Raw genomic sequence first — 20,571 nt, 5'->3', positions numbered from 1 at the left:
CAATGGTGACTGCAACTGAAAAGCTCACTGATGTTTGCTGACCAAAAAAACAAAGGCAACAGTCACCCGGGAAGGTAGAGGAAGCTCTGCAGAAGGAGTGACAGAAAGGCAGTATGTACATCAAAGTATTTTTCTCCACTGAGACCCAAGGATACATGGCCCCTTGCTGACCCCAAGGCCCTGGGAGTTCAGGGAAGTCCTCTCAGACCTCGGAATGGTGGCAGATGGTGTGTTAGATGCCACAGAGACAGGGGCCCAGTGTTCTGGGGAGCAGAGAGAGAAAACAGGACGGGGAGCGCACAGATGCTGCCTCCACCAGACAGGCTCGCGTCCAGGCCTGGAGACACTCGGGTGTTCCCTCTCAGGGCTGCCCGCACCGCGTGTTGACCGCACACGCAGAAGACATGGGAGAAGCCTGTCTAGTCCGTGCGGTTTAACCTTTACAGACACGCTTGCCTGCAAGAGCCAGCAACTTCCTCGTGTTTAGGAACGTAAGAGACCGAAATGAGTAGTTAACAATCGTGAAATGACGAGGCCCGGTAATATTTGCTTCAAACTAGGAGCCGCTTGCCTTGGAGGCTTTGAGGACAAGTATTTAAGGGTTTGATGGACTGTTTCTTGTGGCTGAAAGCCAGCCAGTTTCCAACTCCTTTAAATAAAGATTGGTAACGACTTAACCGAGTGATCTTTTCTCAAGTGACACTTTTGATTAGCCTTCAGTATGGTTCAGTGGCATTATCAACCACTTCCTTTAACAGGTGTGGGTATGAGTCAAGAATTATTTTCTTTTTTTCTGACAATCCATAATAAAGTTTAAGAAAGTGCATCACCACGCCATTTCGTAAGGGGCCACACTGGGTCCGAGGACAGCGCCTGGGCATGAGGGTGGAGGACTCGGGAGTGGTGCCGTCCTTACAGTTGGGGCGCCTGAAAAAGGCTGGGCCCCTGTGGTGGGCTCAGGTGTGGGCTCTGATCACCAACTTACACACTGAAGTATTTTCAGAAGGTACAATGGAAGAACATATTCAGAGCACGTGACTGCTCCCAACCATGCAGCCCAAAAAAACAGCAATAGTCAGTCAACTGACAGTCAATGATTTCTACAAAAAGGCTTCTCAGAAGCTCAAACTGAAACTACAGTCAGGTTACAGCTTTTGTATCTATTTCTCTGCCCAGTTCAGTTCAGTTCAGTCGCTCAGTCGTGTCCGACTCTTCGCGACCCCACGGACTGCAGCACGCCAGGCCTCCCTGTCCATCACCAACTCCCGGAGTTTACTCAAACTCATGTCCAGCGAGTCGGTGACGCTCAGTCATCAGTATTTTCTATACTTGAATAGAACCTATACGACCAAAATTCTAACTTGAAGGTGGCATTTAACCCAAGAATCATAGTAAATTTTTACTGTATCTTTTGTTTTGAAAAAGGTCATCAAGCAAGATTTGGAAACAGTTAAGTATGCAGTGTGTTTTACACACTTGATTCATTACCCAATCGCCAATTCAAGATTTCCTTGGCAATCTTTCTAAATTATTGAAAGTTACTTTAAAATGAGTTGATAGATGGTGATGCAATAACGCTTTTTTTTTTTTCAATTCCTTAAAGTGATGGTTTATAATCAGGGTGATTTTGCCCTTGGGGGACTTAAAAGATACATGTGTTGTTTGTTTGCGGATCATTTTTTTAATCTGATTTAAAAGACAACTGCATAAAATTAAAATTACAAATCTCTGTTGATGGGCATATAACATATATAAAGATGTAATACATAACACGTAAAAAGATGTAATCTTTACGACAATAACACCACAAAGGAGGGTAGGAAAGGAGATATATAAGAGCCAAGTTTTTGTACACTATTCAAATTACACTGGTATTAATGCAAACTGGATGGGTATAACTTGTTAACTATAATACACAGAGCAACCACTAAGAAAATAACTAAAAAAAAAAAAAGGTAAGAGAAATAAAACAGTTAAAATGTACACAACAAACTATGTAGTTCCCATAAAAGAAGGCAGTGATGGGGGAAAGGGGAACCAAAGGAAAAGACATAGATCTGTTTCCTTTTTTGATTCCACAGACACTGGAAATATACAGGGTTTGTCTTTGATTTACCTTCTACGTCTACCTGTTGTTATTGCAAGCAGCCAAATCTCAAACTAATCTAAGGCGTAAACAGACACAGAGTTCAGAGAACTATTTCTACCAGAGGGGAGGGGGTGGGGGAGAGACAAGACAGATGAAGGGGACCGAAGAGGTGCCAACTACTAGCGGTAAAATAAGGAAGTTACAAGAATGGAAAGTGCAGCACAGGAAATACAGTATTTTACAGCTTTACACAGAGTACAGTCTATAAAATTATCAAATCACTATGCTGTACACGTGAAACAATCCTGCCAGTGAACTAACTGCAATAAAAAAATACATGTGGACAGAGGAGAGTCTTCTCTACAGCAGAATGCTCGTTAATAAATACAGATTGACGGCATGTGACAAAAAAAAGAGAAAACAAATAAGATAACCATATACGTAAATCCTTTATCAATAATGGCATTATATGTAAAAGGTTAAATGTAAATTAAAAAGTAAAGACTGGCAAAATGGATTAAAAACGAAAAACCACATGATCCGATTATATACTGTCTACAAGACACACTTTACCAGGAAAGGTGCAAAAAGCTTGAAAGTAAGAGGATGAAGCTGTTAAATGCACACGGTAACCAAAGAAAGCCACACTGGCCACGTCCAACAAAGCAGACTTAAGACAAATGTTTCTACTAGAAACAAACAAACAAAAACTCGATAGAAGCATTTTGTAAGGACAAAGGGGTAATTCAATCAAGAAGATGCAACAACTATAATCATGTAAGAAACTTACAACAAAGTCACAAACACCTAAAACAAAATCTGACCAAACTGAGAGAAGAAACAGATGTCGACCACAGTAGCTGGAAACTTGTAATGTCACATTTTCAATGATAGACAGAACAGCTGCACAGAAAATTCACAAGGAACACAAGGCTGGATTTAAAACTTGCTAAATACTATAGGTAACTGCTACTGCGTAGACAGAACAGCTGGACTGAAAATTCACAAGGAACACAAGACCAGATTTAAAACTTGTTAAATACTATAGGTAACTACTACTGCGTACAACTTAACTACTTAAATACCATAAACCAACTGAATTTTATGATACTATGGAAATGCTCCACCCAAACATGACAAAAAAAAATTCACTCTTATCAAGTTCACAAGAACTCACCAGGAAAGACGATAAGCTAGGCCATTAAAAAAGGCTCAATAAATTCACAAAGGATCAAAATCATGCCAAGTATTTCCCTGATCAACAACGGAACGGAATGAGAAATCACTCACAGGAGAGCCTGGGCAGTTCACAACTGTGTGGAAGTTAAACAAACACACACCTAAACGGTGAGTGGTGAAAAGGTAAAATTGCAAGAATTATAAGACAGGTTGGGAGGAAGGAAATGACAAACACAGCACCCCGAAAGGTATGGGCTATAACAGAAGCAGTGCTTGCAGGGAAACGGATGGCTGTAAACGCCTGCAACAAAGAAAAGGATGGTTAGAGAGGTGAAGTGCTGAAGGACCTGAAGATCAGGGAGGAATGCAGCTGCCTCCAGAAGCTGGTCAAGACAAGACTCTCCCCTGCAGCCCACACAGGGAACCAGCCCTCGACCTCAGCCCAGGGACACTGGTCTTGGACTTCTGACTCCCACAGCCATGAGAAAGGGCATCTGGGTTTTTTTTAAGCCAGTGAGTTTGTGGCATTTTGTTACAGCAGACCCAGGCAACTAACACATACTGTAAATTCCACTAATCCATCCATCCACCCACTTGTCCACCCATCCATCCATTCACCCACTAATCCATCCATCCACCCACTAATCCATCCATCCATCCATCCACCCACTAATCCATTCAGCCATTCAACCACCCACTCATCAATCCATCAATACATCCATCCAGCCAGCCACCCATCCATCCGCTAATCCATCCATGCCTGCACCCACTAATCCATTCAGCCATTCATCCACCCATTATCCATCCATCAATCCAGCCAGCCAGCCAGCCACCCACTGACCCATTCAGCCACCCATCCATGGACCCTTGGGTGGCTTCTGCTTCCTGCCTGTTATGGACTGTAATACTGGGAAAGACAGCCCTGTCTTAAGGGGAAACATCTATCATTTGCCAGGTCACTGATGTCTCCTCAGGGACCAGAGCCCCGAGTCACCCGCCTCGAGCCTCCGTCTCTTCCTAGGCAAGCTCACCTACCTCTCAGCCCTCACCTGGAGGACTCTGATGAGCACCGGGCGAACTGGCATGTGAAAAGCACTGAACGCCATTCTGGAAACTCACAAGGAGACTGGTTTTTCTCTGGAAACATCACAGTCTTTGCAGATGTGACGAAGTGAAGGGTCCGAGATGAGGTCCTCCTGGCTGAGGGTAGTCCTAAATCCAATGCCACGGTCCTTGTAAGGGACAGATGAGCAGAAACACAGCAAGAGCCACAACTACTGAACTGGCACTCTAGAGCAAGGGACCCACCACTACTGGGTCTGCAGCTGTGAACTACTGAAGGCCGCATGTCCTAGAGTCTATACACTCTGCGATAAGAGGAGCTACCACAATGAGAAGTCCGCGCACCGCAACTAGAGAGTAGACCCCGCTCGCCACAAGTGGAGAAAGTCTGCCCGACAACAAAGATCCGGTGGAGCCAAAAAGAAAAGAAGAACGTGGAGGCTTCCACGAAAGTGGGTCTGAAAAAGGAAAAACTGCAGAAAAGACTGACAGCGAACAGGGGTTCTATCAAGGTGTTGCCCTGAATTCATGTGTTGAGTTGGGTCTATCCATCAACCCCTGCTAGCTCAGGAGTCATCTGAAACACTTCACCCTGAAACCCAGGGACATGCAGATTTTTAAAGCCCTCCTTTCCCACCCAGATCAACAGCTTCCACTTCTTTTCAAGACCTTCCTTCAGTGGCTGCTCCCGTTACCTCTAGATTTTTATACTTCCTGAGGGTACAGTGGGTTGAATTCCCCACTGACTGTATCACCCATGGTGTATGCATTGGTACGGAGGCAGCGCCAAAACCACTTTTAATTTAGAACAATGCAAAGCACTGTGGAATCTAGGAAAAGCAAATGAAGAGACGTTAAAAAAAAAAAGGACGCGATTCTTCTCCTTTGAACACACACAAGCCATTGTGTTCCCGGCGTCATTTCTTTAGCTGTGATGTGCACTTCCGTTGATCTGTTTTTGGCGTGGACGGGGTGGAGGACTGCAGACAACTGGAAAGCGATGACAGGAGGAAGACTGGGGGAGATCACGCGGTAACCCTGGTGTCTCAGCTACCGACTGCACAGCTCTGGGCGTCCACGGGCACCTCCCCGGCCGCAGTCTGCCCGGGAGATCTGTCAGATGCCGGCGCAGCTCCCTTTATCCAGTCCCGGCATCAAACACCCTACGTTTCTGGGGGGGATTCGCTTGCTGTGGCTGCCATGGTAACACACCGCACGCTGGGGGGCTCAAACAACACGAAGTTCCTTTCCTCAGCCCTGGAGGCTGGAAAGCAGAGACCTGGATGTGGAGAGCGCTGGTTCCTCCCGAGGCGTCTGTCCTGGGTGCACAGACGGCCGTCTCCTCCCCGTGTCTGCCCGCGGTCGTCCCCGTGTGCGTCTCTGTGCTATTCTTTCCTTATGAGGACCAGTCCTAAGGGGTCAAAGTGGTGTGTGTGAGTCGCTCAGTCGTGTCTGACTCCTACAACCCCGTGGACTGTGGCCCGCCAGGCTCCTCTGTCCGTGGGATTCTCCAGGCAAGAACACTGGAGAGGGTGGCCAGTCCCTTCTCCACCTAAGGGGTCAGGATCCAGCGCAATGTCCTTATTTTACCTAGTTACCTCTTTGAAGACCTTGACTCCAAGTACAGCCCCATTCTGAGGCCCTGGGGGTTAGGGCTTCACAATACGAGTTTTGGTGGCGCACACAGCAGCCCACAACTCCGAGTTATTGATCTTCATCTATGCAGCACTTCTGTCAAAGGCAAGGTGTCCGTGTGTATGAGGCGTGCGTGCTAAGTCACCTCAGTCATGTCTGACTCTCTGCGACCCCGTGGACTGTGGCCCACCAGGCTCCTCTGTCCGTGGCATTCTCCAGGCAAGAATACTGCAGACGGTTGCCATGCCCTGCTCATCAAGGGCAACTGATGAAAAATATCCTTCTGTGTCTTGTTTTTTTATGGGAAGGGACTAGAGATGGACCCCAGGAAATAAGGGTCAATATTCTTTTAAAGAACATCTGCTCAACAATGGAAAGTGGCTCGCACATCTCAGACTTCATTTACCTCTACCCCGGCATTTCTGCAAAGGTGAAAAGGCGGTCAGGCGTCCTTTCTCTTCCCAAGCAGAGCGCACCTTCTGTGACCACAGGAGGCGGAGCTCGGTCAGCACAGGTAGAAACTCACCTGTCCTAGCCCCCCCATCGCAGAAGCTCTGAGAGACGAGGAGACACAAGTGCCCACCCTGTTCGCAAACGTAAGTGGCTTTCGGTCTGGAACTCTGAGGACCCAGAAGTGCCCTCTAGGGACAGGCAGGGGCTCCTCACATGCACAATTAAGGCTCATTTTCTGACTCCCACGGGTATATGGCCTGACGTGGTGTTACTCCCAGTCAGACACAGGACATGAAAGAAATCCTTCAGTCATTCACATATTGTTTTCATGGCCCTCCCCCTGGGACCTGCACGGACCTGGGAAATATACTGAACAAATGCAGAATTCTCGTCAGGGTCAAAGATTATGGGATTTACATGGAAAACATTCATATATGCCAAGAAATGCAAAAATCTACTCAGCTGGGTGGGAAAAAGGTTTCCATAATGGACAGGCAGACACCTCTAGACTCCCAAAACATTCAGAGATGTAAAGGGAATAAGGTTTTGCAAGTTATTTCTCATTTTGTTCTGTGTATTCTTTAATGGGATTTGGCCTATCGGGGCAACAATGCTATAAATAAACTTTGAAATACACACTGAAATTACTAACTTTCACCTGCCATTTTAAGACAATATTATCAGGGGACTTCCCTTGTTGTCCAGTGGTAAGACTCTGTGCTCCCAAAGCAGGGGGACCAGGTTTGATCCCTGGTTGGGGAACTAAGATCCCACGGGCTGCAACTAAAGACTCCGCCATGTCGCAACTAAGACCGTGCACAGTCAAATACAGAATTTCCACAAAGATGACATTATTGGAACTCTACTGGAAAAGTCAAGTGGACTTGATGCTCATCCGTTTTATAAACCTCATGTATTAGGCCTTAAAGTGATCACTGGCTATTCAGAAAGGCTGTGTTAATTCAGAAAAAGGAAGTACTGAACCAGGAAATAAAACACACTATAAATGGAGCTTCACAAGCAGAAAGGTATTTAAGTGGATTAAAAAATGTGCAACAGTCAAACACTACCATGGCCTCTTAATAGTGATGGTTAATATGTATCAGAGCTGTCAACAGAACAAGCACAAATTAAAGTGTTTGGGACTTCCTGGGGGGTACGGAGGTAAAGAATATGCCCGCCAATGCAGGGGACAGGGTTCGAGCCCTGCTCTGGGAAGACCCCACATGCTGAGGGCAACTGACTGAGTACATTGCAACCACCGAAACCCGCTCATCTAGAGTCTCTGCTCCGCAACGAGAGAAGCCTCAGCGAGAAGCCCTCCGACCGCAACTAGAGAAAGGCCCACACGGCAGTGAAGAACCACCGCAGCGAAAAATGACAGAGAAAGAAAAATTTTTGAAGAAGACCTTAGATAAATGGAGGATCACAAGCATCAGGGTGTTTATGTTGATGAAAAAAAATGTGTAAGCGGAGTCAAATATTGTCATGGACTCTTACTAGTGATGGTTAATGTCTACCAGATTTCCCAACAGAATAAGCAGAAGTGTTTAAGGGGCAAGTATGATTTTGAAACTTGAAGAGCTGATAATTTTTTTTTTTTAATTGGAATATAACTGCTTTACAGTATTGTGTTAGTTTTGGCCTACGACAACGTGAATCAGCTGTATGCATACATATATCCCCTCTCTCTAGAGCCTCCCTATCTGACCCCAAAGACTATACAGTCCATGGAATTTTCCAGGCCAGAATACTGGAGTGGGTAGCCTTCCCTTCTCCAGGGGGATCTTCCCAAACCCAGGTCTCCTGCATTGCAGGTGATTCTTTACCAGCTGAGCGACAAAGGAAGCCCAAGAAGACCGGAGAGGGTAGCCTTTCCCTTCTCCAGGGGATCTCCCTGACCCAGGGATCAAACCCAGGTCTCCTTCATCGCAGGCGGATTCTTCACCAACTGGGCTAGCAGGGGATGCGTTAAAACCCAGTGTCCAGGAGCCAACTCGACACACAAGAAGGCTCATCAGTAATATGACGCCCTCGTGACACGCCGCCCGCATGTGTGTGGGGGTGAGGCGAGGAGAGCAGAGGGCGAGAAGGGGGATCCACGGGCACTGGAGGCGCAGAGCTGCTGTGCAGGGCAGAGGAATGCCCCCGGCACTCCCAGGACCGAGCTCCCCGTGGTCAGGAGGAGGTGGGCGGGCGGAGGTGGACAGACGACAGCCCTGCAGGTGCGGGGCGGGTTTGCTGAACAACAGGCTGGGCATCTAGCTTCCACCTGTGACGCTCACACCTGGGGAAAACACGCTCGGGTTATTCGAGAACTGGCTGCCCGGATTATTTGGGGCCCTTCCTGAACACGCCAGTGTGCACGCCAAGGCAGGATGGCGTGAGCAGAGGGCAGGAACCCGTCCAGTGAGACGGCGGGGCCCGCGGGGATCCCGGATGGTGTAACAAGAGTGCGTGCGCGTGGCCTCAGTCTCCAGGACGGTTGTGACAGCCCCTAGGCAGTTCCCGGCCTCGAGGGCCTGGTCCTCCCTGCCGAGGGTACTGCCCTGTGTGGCACCGCGCACCCGTGGGGCTGGGCGGCAGGTGGGGGGTGAGGTCTGCGTTCCTGGGTCTGGCGCAAGGCAGACCGCACCCCGGGCGCCCTCCCTGAGGCCTCTGCACTCGCCTTGCACCGCACTGGGGCCACGGCTCTTCCTCACCCTCGGCTCGCACAGACTCACACGCGGGGCCCCGCTGGCCGGGAACCCTCACGGCCCTGCCTGACGGCCACCCGGCCGGCTCCCACCGCCCAGCGGTGTGTGCTCAGTCACTCAAGTCGTGTGTGACTCTTTGCGAGCCCGTGGACTATCACCCGCCAGGCTCCTCCGTCCACGGGATTCTCCAGGCAAGGATACTGGAGTGGGTCGCCATGCCTTCCTCCAAGGGATCTTCCTGACCCAGGGATGGAACCCGGGTCTCCCGCTTTGCAGGAGGATTCTTTACCATCTGAGCCACCAGGGAAGCCCAAGAATACTGGAGTGGGTCGCCATGCCCTCCTCCAAGGGATCTTCCTGACCCAGGGATGGAACCCGGGTCTCCTGCTTTGCAGGATTCTTTACCATCTGAGCCACCAGGGAAGCCCAAGAATACTGGAGTGGGTCGCCATGCCCTCCTCCAGGGGATCTTCCCGACCCAGGGATGGAACTCAGGTATCCCCGCTTTGCAGGCGGGTTCCTTACCAGCTAAGCCACCGGGGAAGCACTCCCACAGGCCTGCTCAGGATGAATCCAGTGTCCTGAGAGGCACGCTGCACTGCAACTCGCTTCCTGCCCCCAGCTCCCAGGGTACCTGGGTGAGCTGAGCGGTATGTCCTTCCCTGGACTGGCCTGGGGACCTGCATCTGGTGGGCCTGCTCTGGAAGACCGTGAGGCTCAGGAAATGGGGCAAGGCCCTGAACGTCCCTCCCCTGGACCGCCCTGGCGGATCCTGCTGTCACGCTGGCCTTAAATGCCCTCTGAATGAAAAGCCATGTCCCTGAGCAGGCTCCCCGAGTGGGCAGGTTGGCTCCAGGCTGCTGGCTTTAGGCCACGCTACCTCCCGGGGGGGACTGGCCCGAAACCACTCACTCGGGGTCAGACCTTGCACGCTTTTATCAGGCTGCTTGCTCTCAGCCTGGCTGAACGAGATGAAGGCTGAGATCCGGCTCGGGCTTCTGGGGAGGAACACACTCGTCCGGCTGCACGTGGCCAACTCGGAGATGACTTACGTGTCTGTATCATAACCACACACACATGCACACACGCACACAAAGCCAGCACACGGGAGGACAACTCAGATGCACCGCGACAGGTAGGGATGGGGGCTGTTTTTACGGCCCAGACGCCCCTTCTCATGTAAACTATTGAGGGACCCGCTTCAGCGCAGATTCCTCTGAGAAGGCAAAGCAGGGGCACTTGGGGGGAAAAAAACGTGTGCTAGGGTGGGTGCCCTTGGCAAAGCCTCCTTCACCTGTACATGCCGGGCACCAGGCTCTGTGCCCTCTCACCCACATGAGCACCAAGCCTCGCCAGCCGCCACCAAGGTGTCTGGGAGGGACATGCCTGCCCCGGGCACACGAGAGTCTAAGTAGCCGCGTCGCCTCTCGGGCTGTGGGAAGAGGCAGGAGGCGACGCCGGGCAGGCTCTGTCCCTGAGGTGAGGTCCCTGGAGCCGCGGAATGCGGGAAGATGGGCAGGAACGGGGTGCCGGGCTCCCTGCCAGGGGCCCGGCTGAGGCGGGCAGGGTCCACGGGGAAGGCTCCCGGGAAACATTATCACCCGAACAGAGAGCCTCGGGGCCTGAAGACCCCAGCGTGGCTGTGACTCTTCAGCCAGCAGGAAGGACCGGATGCTGGGGAGAGAGAGGGGAGGACCAGAAGTCAGGAAGCTCACAGGCGGCTGACGGGGAGCATGGGATGGCAGACTGGTCTGGCCTCCGCTTTAACCTGGGTCTCGGGGGCGGCCCCTGGGTGGAGTGCCCTGTGGGCACTGGGAAGTGTGGACGGAGCTGAAGGGGATGCGAGGGCGCCCACAGGGACCCAGAGACGGTAGAGGCAGAAGGCTCCCCGAGGCCACACGTCCCTGAGACATCGCCAGGAAGGGGGCCAAGGCCAGGGCCCTGAACACCGACAGAGGACAGACAGATGAGAAGCGCGGGACAGAGAGGGTAGCAGCGGCTCATGAAGCCCAAAGTTCTGGAAATACAAGAAAAGATGCCGGCCACACATCGACTCAATGGACGTGAGTTTGAGCAAACTCTGGGACACCGTGATGGTCAGGGAAGCCTTGTGTGCTGCAGTCCAAGGGCTCGCAAAGAGTCGGGCACGACTGAGCGACTGAACGACAGCAAGCCAGCCACCCGAAAGGCACTGTGCCCTTCAGCCCAACGACGTTCCTGGGTTGTGGGTGGAAAGCAGTGTGCAGGCAGGACGGAACCATGAGAGCAGGGAGGTTGTGTTTCAGTGATACTCTAGAACACGCTGTGCTCAGGCACTAAAGCACTGGGCTTCCCTGGTGGTTCCGTGGGAAAGAATCCGCCTGCCAGTGCAGGAGACGCGGGTTCAATCCCTGGGTCAGGAAGATCCCCTGGAGGAGGGCATGGCAACCCACTCCAGTCTTCTTGCCTGGAGAATCCCACAGACTGAGGACACTGGCAGGCTACAGTCCATGGGGTGGCAAAGAGTCGGAGACGACTGAGCGACTAAACGACAGAAGAATTAGAAGCAGCAGGAGAAAGAAGCTGGTGACATTCAGAAGAAAAGGCAAGCCTTCCCTCAGGGCCAGGGCTGAGCCCACGCGGAGGCATCGGCTGGAGCGGGAAGACCACTCCCTCCCGGATGGGAGGGCAGCTGATGCCTGCAGAGTCCTGCACACTCCCCCCGAGCCAGGGCACCAAGGAAGACGCCGGTGGGCAAGGACCCCCTCCAATTCAGGGCCTGACTCTCTCTCCAGCCCAACGCTCGATACGGTATTACAAATGCCAAGACAGGTACCCTGCACTGGTTATTCAGTATCACAGGTGCGGTCACACAAAGCTGTTAAGGTCACACGAGTGCCATCTGCTCACCAAGGGAGGATATGCCTTTACTTGATCTAATAACAAACACAAATGCTATGAAGAAGGTCTGTATCATATTCAGACAACTAAATCTCTTCTGCAAAGTCACATTAAACACTGCACTGGGGCTTCCCTGGTGGTCCAGCGGTTTAGAGTCCACCTTGCAACGCACGGCACGTGGGTTTGACCCCTGGACCGGGAGGACTGCCACATGCCGTGTGACAGCTGAGCCCGGAGCCACAGCTACTGAACCCACGTGTGCCAGATCCCACGCTCTGCAACATGGGAAGCCAATGTAAAGAGACGAATGGGCACAACTGGAGAGCAGCCCCCGCCTGTCACAACTAAAGTAACCCCACCTGTCACAACTAGAGAACAGCCCTCACAGCAATGAAGACCCAGCACAGCCAAAAATAACATTAATTTAAAAAACAACAGCAGCAATAACAACAGTGCACTGAGGGCCTTGGGTCAGCTAGCAGGCTGTCTTGGATCTGACTGTTCTTACATCCTGATGAGCCTCTGAAGGCCCCGGAGGGGTCCCGTCCCGCCTGAGACACGCCCGAGACACCTAGGCCAGGCTCCGCTGCTGGGAGAACGCCTGAGGACGGGGAACTGCACCAAGCCGGCAGGGAGAGCACGTACCCGGGGTGAAGTGGGGGGCCAGGCTTCCTCCAGGTGATACCCGGGGTGAAGTGGGGGGCCAGGCTTCCTCCAGGTGACAGCCAACGTGTTCAGTGAGCACAGGTGGTCCTGAGTGGGACCCTCCATCGGCCCTCGGAGTGAGACAAAGACCAGAATGCTAGGTGTCAGCTACGCCGTCTCTGAGGTGGGTGTGTGCGTGCTCAGTCACTTCAGTCCTGTCCGACTCTCGGTGACCCCATGGCCTGTAGCCCGCCAGCCCCCTCTGTCCTTGAGATTCTCCAGGCAAGGACACTGGAGTTGCCATGCCCTCCTCCAGGGGATCTTCCCGACCCAGGGATGGAACCTGCATCTCTTGCATCTCCTGCATTGGCAGGTGGGTTCTTTACCACTAGCGCCCCCGGGAAGCGCAATAAGGATGTCCCATTGTGCCTGTACCAGTGAGGGTTGCCCGGCGGCGGGCGTTCTAAGTCGGCCCAAGGCCCCCCACTGAGATGCTTGCTGAACCGACCTGGTAGGAGGCAGCGAGCTCGGTTTTCTCTGGGTTCTCCAGGCAGCTTGATGGTTTCTCCAAACACATCTCAAATTTGACTGGAACTCCCCCTCCGCAAAGCCAGTCACCTCAGCATACTGCTTTCAAAGCCAACGCATGGTCATAAAACTGTCAGTGCCAAACTCAAAACACACGGGGGCCAAAGACAGAATCTCAGCTGGACTTGAAGTCGGCCTTGATTATACATAGTCATCAGGCAAAAAAAACACACGCTGTCAATGTAAGCAAAGGAAATGCTTTTAAGATAAATAAGGGAAATAACAGACGCAGAGAAGAAATTGGAGTGTACCAGGGCACCTACTGAAATCGATGATTGTCCGTGGCTGGAACGAAACGCCGAATAACACCCTGCTGGCACAAAACGCTTCTTTGATAACCAAGTGATGCCCCTTTTCTTAAAGCAGGAGCAGAGAGGTTTCCAAGACGGTGAAACCGTGGTGAACACGGACAGAGAACCCCGTGGATGTGTGAAAATGCAGCCGCAGGGCCCTCATGCCAAGGACAGCACTGGCCCAGCACTGCCAGAACTGCTTTTATTTATTTATTTTCAGAACTGCTTTTAAATCCACATCGTTCTTCACTCCAGCTCGAGCTCCAACCTCAGGAGTGATGCATGAGAACATCCCAGGCCTGCAGCGGCAGACGTCTGCTGAGAGACATCGGCCCAGGGCTGCCGGGTTCCCCAGGGACACGGCTATCACCAGGTCTGACGGGCACACCACGTGACCGCAGGTATCGGTGAGTGGCTACTTCAGGAGGACATGTAGGAAGTTGTTCTCTCTTTTTTTTGAATGTGACCTCTTGACTAACTATCAGCTGCTGTTTAAGATTCCAACAGAAGATGAGAATGTAGACTGATACAACTACTATGGAAAACGGTACAGAGAATCCTTAAACAGCTAGCAATAAAAACTACTGTATGACCCAGCAAGCCCAGTACTGCGCATGTAATTCTGAGAAAACCATAATTCAAAGATGCGTGGTACCCCAGTGTTCACTGCAGCACTATTTACAGCCGCTAGGACATGGAAGCCACCTAGATGTTCACTGACACGTGAATGGATAAAGAAGATGTGGTATCTATAGATATATACAATCAAACACTACTCAGCCATAAAAAGAAAGAAAACTGAGTCATATGTAGGGATTTGGGTGAACTGAGAGCCTGTCATACAGGGTGAAGTAAGTCAGAAAAACAAATACCATATATTAACGCATAAATAGAGAATCTAGAAAAATTGTACTGATGAACCTATTTGCAGGGCAGGAATAGAGATGCACCAGCAGAGAACAGACCTGCAGACACAGCGTGGAGAAAGTGGGAAGAACGAAGAGAGCAGCACGGACATTCTTTACACTACCATGCGGAAAACAGTCACTGGGAAGCTGCTGTGTAGCACAGGGAGCTCAGCGCAGTGCTCTGTGATGACCTAGGGGGTGGGATGGGGGTGGGAGGGAGGCTCAAAAGGGAGGGGATACAGGTATACATATGGCTCAAGCTGAGGCTCCAATACTCTGACCACCTGATGTGAAGAACTGACTCCTTGGCAAAGACCCTGATACTGGGAAAGATTGAAGGTGGGAGGAGAAGGGGACAACAGAGGATGAGATGGTTGGATGGCATCACCGACTCGATGGTCATGAGTTTGAGCAAACTCCAGGAGATGGTGATGGACAGGGAGGCCTGGCGTTCTCGAGTCCACGAGGTCGCATAGAGTCAGGCATGACTGAGTGTCTGAACTGAACCGATGGCCGATTCATACTGATGTATGGCAGAAACCAATACAACACTGTCAAGTGATTACCCTTCAAATAAAAATTAAAAAAAAAAAGATTCCACCCAAAGAAAATCTGGTGCACAAATGTCTTTAGAGATCCCGGGGCCCAGCTCCAAGCGCACAAGTGGGAAAACGACAAGGAAGGGTATGGAGCAGGAGGACAGGGAAGTGTTTTTGATACTCTGACTTGCTGACCCAGGGGAAGAGACTGCCCCTCCCAAGGGTAGTCAATTCCTATAGAGAGTAGGAAGCTGTCTTCTGTATGCAAACAAGAGTGCCTTTCACATGCAAACCAACCTACCCAGAGCCCATCCTCCCAACCAGTCCTTTACTGATTTAACCTACCTGTCAAAGCAGGAGACAGGAGAGACATGGGTTCGATCCCTGGGTAGGGAAGATCCCCTGGAGGAGGGCATGGCAACCCACCCTGAAGACTCCCCTGGACAGAGGATCCTTGTGGGCTACAGTCCACAGGGTCGCAAAGAGTCGGACATGACTCAATCAGCTGAGCACACACACACGCCAGCTCTGATCGTGTGTCCTCATCTTCCGTAGACTGGACGGGCTAGCGGGCGTCGAGCAGACTCTAGTTTGCCTCTAGATCAGTTCCTGGCCTCTAGGCCTAGGGAGGCGAGTTAAGGGCCATCGACTGCCCAGCCCAAGGGCAGGAGGCAGGCCGATGGAGCCGCCTGCCAGGCCAGGGTGCGGAGCAGACCACCCTCAGCGCAGGCGCGGGCCCCCATCTGCACAGGTACCCTGTGCAGAGACTTAAGCTAAGCTACTGACTGCAGGCCTCAGAGCAAAGGGCATGACGGAGCCAGATGGTAAAGGAAAATGGGGTTGTACCTGACAAACACTCAGAAGGTAACTTGAGAGCTGCTGGGATGAGATGGGCCGTCCACCTCTGCAAAGACCAAAAGCAGGAGAACACTTCAGCATTTCTGCTCAAGAAACAGAAAGTGGGTGAGTCACAATCATTATGTGTTCAAGAAAATCCTTCTCAGACACCCGGAAGGCAGTTTCAAACCAGAGAAATGTGTTCTGTAACTACAGCGCTGCCTTCACCCCCCTTTTAACACAATTCTATGAAGCTTTTAAGAACACTGTGCGTGCTACATCGCTTCCGTTGTGTCCGAGTCTTCACAGGTCTATGACAGCCAGGCTCCTCTGTCCGTGGGTTTCTCCAGGCTAGAATACTGGAGCGGGTTGCCATGCCCTCCTCACAGGGATCTTCCCGACCCAGGGATGGAACCCACGTCTCTTATGTCTCCTGCACTGGCAGGCATGTTTCCTACCATTAGTGCCACCTGGGAAGCCAGTATTCACGTACAGCTGACGGTGAGATCTTTATTTTGAAATGTAATCCAAACACCAAGGCACCGTCTGACCTCAGGCTATGTATCCATCACTTTTCAAACACGGGTTTGAAAAGTCACCTGGGCACCTCTGTGTAATGAGTGCTTTTGGCAGATGTTTCTTGGGGGCATTATTTCCCGTGCTCTTTTCCGTTGCATTAAATCTCGGTCTACCCCTGAAGAATGACACGGCGTAACTGATAAATTATAGCAGCTTACAAAATGAAAGGTAAAAAAAAAAAAGGAGCCGAAACTGAGAAAAGAGAGAATCATCATAAAGACAAAAGGGACCAAAGAATCCCCAACACACAGCTTTTTCCAAGGAGAAGGAGGGAAGAACAGATTGGGGGAAAAAAGACGACTCCTCTGCTGTGATCGTACCCAGGTTTCGCCGCTGAGACTCCAGAGGAAAGCCCACCACGAGGAGGATGAGGAAGCCAGGAGAAAGCGAGGCAAGGACGCTCTGCGCCTGCACTGGCAGAAACCCGCTGAGCATTTTAGCCGCGTTGCCAGCTGCACCAAACTCCCGTGGACCTGCAGAATTCTGCAATTTTGATCTCACCCTCTTCCCAGTTATTCTAGAAATGCGAGCCCCTGTGGTGGATAGGAAATGCTGATGGTAGGAACACACTGAAGGCTGATGAGGTTTGGGGCTGTCAGGAAGCACAGCTTCACAGGCCTGAGTTTACCCACCTTGGTCCCCCTAGAGTCCTTTCTTACTCCTGATGGATTTTCTCTGACAGGCAACATGGTCTGTTGGTACCTTCACCTGCCCCTTGGTTGCTCAGTCGTGTCTGACTCTTTGCGACCCCATGGACTGTAGCCCGCCACGCTCCTCTGTCCATGGGATTCTCCAGGCAGGAATACTGGAGTGGGTGGCCACACCCTCCTCCAGCGGATCTTCCCGACCCAGGGATCGAACCCACGTCTCCTGCATTGCAGGCATATTCTTAACCTTCGGAGGCCCCAGGGCAGTAACCTATGAAAGTTACTAAAGCCATCTAAGGAGACTCTATGTTTGTCACCCGCTGTGTGGAGGCCCCAGGGTCTAGAGAAGCTGGCGTATGCGACATGAAGCAAAGGACAACGGGTGACAGGGGACTCCGAGCCGGTGTGGGCATGGCTGTGAGCTGCTGAGCTCCAGAGAGGCCCTGCTTTCACTCAGAGGCACCCAGACACACTACTGGGCACCTCTACACCATCTCAAGGGCCACTACCGGGCAGGTCCACAACAGGGCATCCGCTCCTCTATGTAATGGTGAATTAGAAGCCAGGTGTCTCCCCTGAAAACCCTGCAATCTTGGGACTTTCCTGGCACTCCAGTGCCTCAGAACGGTATTTTCAATGCAGGCTGTGTGGGTTCAGTCCCTGGTTGGGAAACCAGGATCCCACCTGTGGTGCTCAGTCATGTCCGACTCTTTGCGACCCCAGGGACTGTAGCCCACCAGGCTCCTCTGCCCAAGGGATTCTCCAGGCCAGAATACTGGAGCAGGTTGCCATTTCCTCCTCCAGGGGAATCTTTCCACCTCAGGGACTGACCTGCGTCTCCTACATGTCTTCCACTGGCAGGAGGGTTCTTTACCACTGAGCCAAGGATCTCACATGTCGTGGGATTAAAAATAAATAAAAAATCCTGCAATATCTGCGTGTTTATGGAGACAGGGACATTTACAATCAACACTGCAAATAATCACATTTTCCCTCAACCATCTATCACATTATTATTTTTGTTTTTTTTTTAAGAATTTGAAAGTAAGTTATTTTTTTAAGGCTGACTTTTTAAGGATTATAATTACTGCATCAGATTCCTAGAAAGCATATTTTATGTATATCACATTTTACATATAGCAGAATTTCTAATTCTCAATATGCTTAACATCTACCCTCCACCTAGCCCTGTTATCAATGGTAATTATCAATGAATTGGTTCCTAAAACCCTATACCTGGGTCATCCAACAAGGTAGGCCCTGGCCAAACGTGGCCAGTGAAGCCTGGAAACCTGGCTAGTTTGTGCGGAGATGCATTCTGAGTGTTCAATACACACAGATTTCACAGGCCAGGTAACAAAAATGAAGGCAATCTATCTCAATGATTTTTTTTTTAACTGATTACATGTTGAGTAACAATATTTTGGATGTGTTAGGACAGAAAAAGTTTCCATTCAAGCTCATTTCCTCTGTGTCTTTCTCCTTTTTTAATGTTGCTCTAAGAAAATCTTACATGGTCCTACTCCTATCAGATTGCAGGACTCTGAACCACCAATTTTCCTCTCTTAAAGAGAACCTCTTGTGCTCCTAAAGTCATTAAACAACTTCAGTTATTTAATCAACAAGAAAATCTTTCCTGCTCAGGAGCTGAGTGTTTGATACTTGTATCTTCTTCCTTCAAAACCTTATCCTTGATTATAAATAATCTCAGTCCCCTCTGTCTCTGCATCTAAATAGCATTTGAGGGCCAAAATTACTACCTAACTCACAGATAATTGTTACCTGTGTCAACAAAAATCGAATTCCAAAGATTCAAAAGACAACAGCAGCAAAGACTTCAAAAGCACTGGAAAGTAACCCTGGTGTTCCTGTCAGCATTCCTGCCAGAATCTCCAGACTTCTTCACTGTCCACAAGCTTCGCCCTTCTCTAAGAATTCCTCACCCAACTCACTGTTTTCTGTTTCACTTCTTGGAAAATTCAAGTACTGGGGATACATGAACAAACACACTTCCTTGGGGAAATGCATTTGGAATTCTGAAAAGCAGGCAGACCGAAAAAGAACTTATTATTAACTGATGATGCACTATTACGCAAACAATAGACAAACTGAAGTCAGGCCCTTGAAAATTAGAACAGGCATGTGCTTTAGTTGCTCAGTTGTGTCCGACTCTTTGCGACCCCATGGACTGCAGCCCACCAGGCTCCTCTGTCCATGGGGATTCTCCAGACAAGAATACTGGAGTGGGTTGCTATGCCCTCTTCTAAGGGACCTTCCCAACTCAGGGATCGAACACATGTCTCCGGCACTGCAAGCAGATTCTTTACTGACTGGGCCACCTGAACAGGTATAATCAAGCAGATTAAAGGAAGTAAGTATTGCATTCTGGAAAGTGGTGTTTTATACCCGACGTTTTGCAAAAAGTATCAGAATAACCAAAGATGCATTTCTGAGAAAGTTCTGCAAGGCCTTACCACCTCCAGGAAGAGTTAGGACATGAGGTAAAAGGGCGGTAAAAGAGTAAAAGGTGAAAGAGTAAAAACAGTCAGGGTATGAGGTAAAAGGGCAGAAAGAGAAGGAGGATAAGAGTTGGGTCTTATGTTCCCACTAATCCTTGCTTCTCTGACTTGTTTAAAGGATTGGGTAACACAACTGCCAGGCCAATGCTTGAAAAACCACTCAACTTGCCTTAACTAACGAAGTGGAGACTGGTTGATAACAAAGTTGCTCAGTCGTGTCTGAGTTTTTTCGACCCCAGGGACTATACAGTCCATGGAATTCTCCAGGCCAGAATACTGGAGTGGGTAGCCTTTCCCTTCTCCAGGGAATCTTCCCAACCCAGGGATTGAACCCAGGTCTCCCACATTGCAGGCAGATTCTTTACCAGCTGAGCCACAAGGGAAGCCCCTGATTGGTAACTACCCCTGCAATTACCACCACGTAAGTCACATTCATGGCTCCAGGGAACACGTATGTGTGTCTCCAGTGGGGATGAAGCATCAAGCTCATTTAGAAGTTTAATAAATTTAACTTTAATGAGACACCTCAGTCTGCATTAAAATTCATGAGACTCCCAAAACATGTTCTCTAGACCTTTCATTAGAGGTTTATTTGACAATTTAACTTGACCACCTGGGCAGGAAAACTCATGTCCACAAACTATACTTATGAATCCCAGAGGTCTTTGAAATTGAGTCATATCAGGTTTAGTAGCAGCATACACTGTTCTATCCAGTCAGTGACCTCTACGGGAACTTATTTTTCTTCCTTAGGAATTCACTTGTTTACAGTTCGGTGCTATGCTATGTGCCAAGTTGCTCAGTCATGTCTGTTTGCAACCCCATGGACTGCAGTCCACCAGGCTCCTCTGTCCATTGGATTTCTCAGGTAAGAATACTGGAGTGGGTTGCCATACCTTCCTCTAGGGGATCTTCCCCACCCAGGAATCCACCCCACATCTCATGAGTCTCCTGCATGGCAGGCGGATTCTTTATTGCTGAGCCACCTGGGAAGCCCTGGGTCCATGAAAAAAAAAAAAAAA

General features: G+C 50.2%; 1 protein-coding gene across 5 annotated transcripts in view; it reads right to left on the bottom strand.

Annotated features, from left to right (window-relative positions):
• Window positions 1–20,571, bottom strand: part of LOC145536931 (pseudouridine-5'-phosphatase-like) — a 292,667-nt gene that overhangs the window by 270,356 nt on the left and 1,740 nt on the right. The window contains exon 2 of one of the 5 annotated variants that reach the window (XR_014076091.1): window positions 15,814–15,908. The exons of the other annotated variants lie outside the window; for them this stretch is intronic. The gene's annotated coding sequence lies outside the window, so the exon portion shown is untranslated. The remainder of the gene's footprint in view (window positions 1–15,813; window positions 15,909–20,571) is intronic. 5 annotated transcript variants of the gene reach the window in all.

This window comes from Giraffa tippelskirchi, chromosome X (assembly GCF_054371585.1).
Source record: "Giraffa tippelskirchi isolate mGirTip1 chromosome X, T2T-mGirTip1v1.2.pri, whole genome shotgun sequence".
In the NCBI taxonomy this organism is placed as follows: domain Eukaryota; kingdom Metazoa; phylum Chordata; class Mammalia; order Artiodactyla; family Giraffidae; genus Giraffa; species Giraffa tippelskirchi.
Note: the sequence above shows the minus strand (reverse complement) of the source record. Positions and strands in the feature narration are given on the sequence as shown.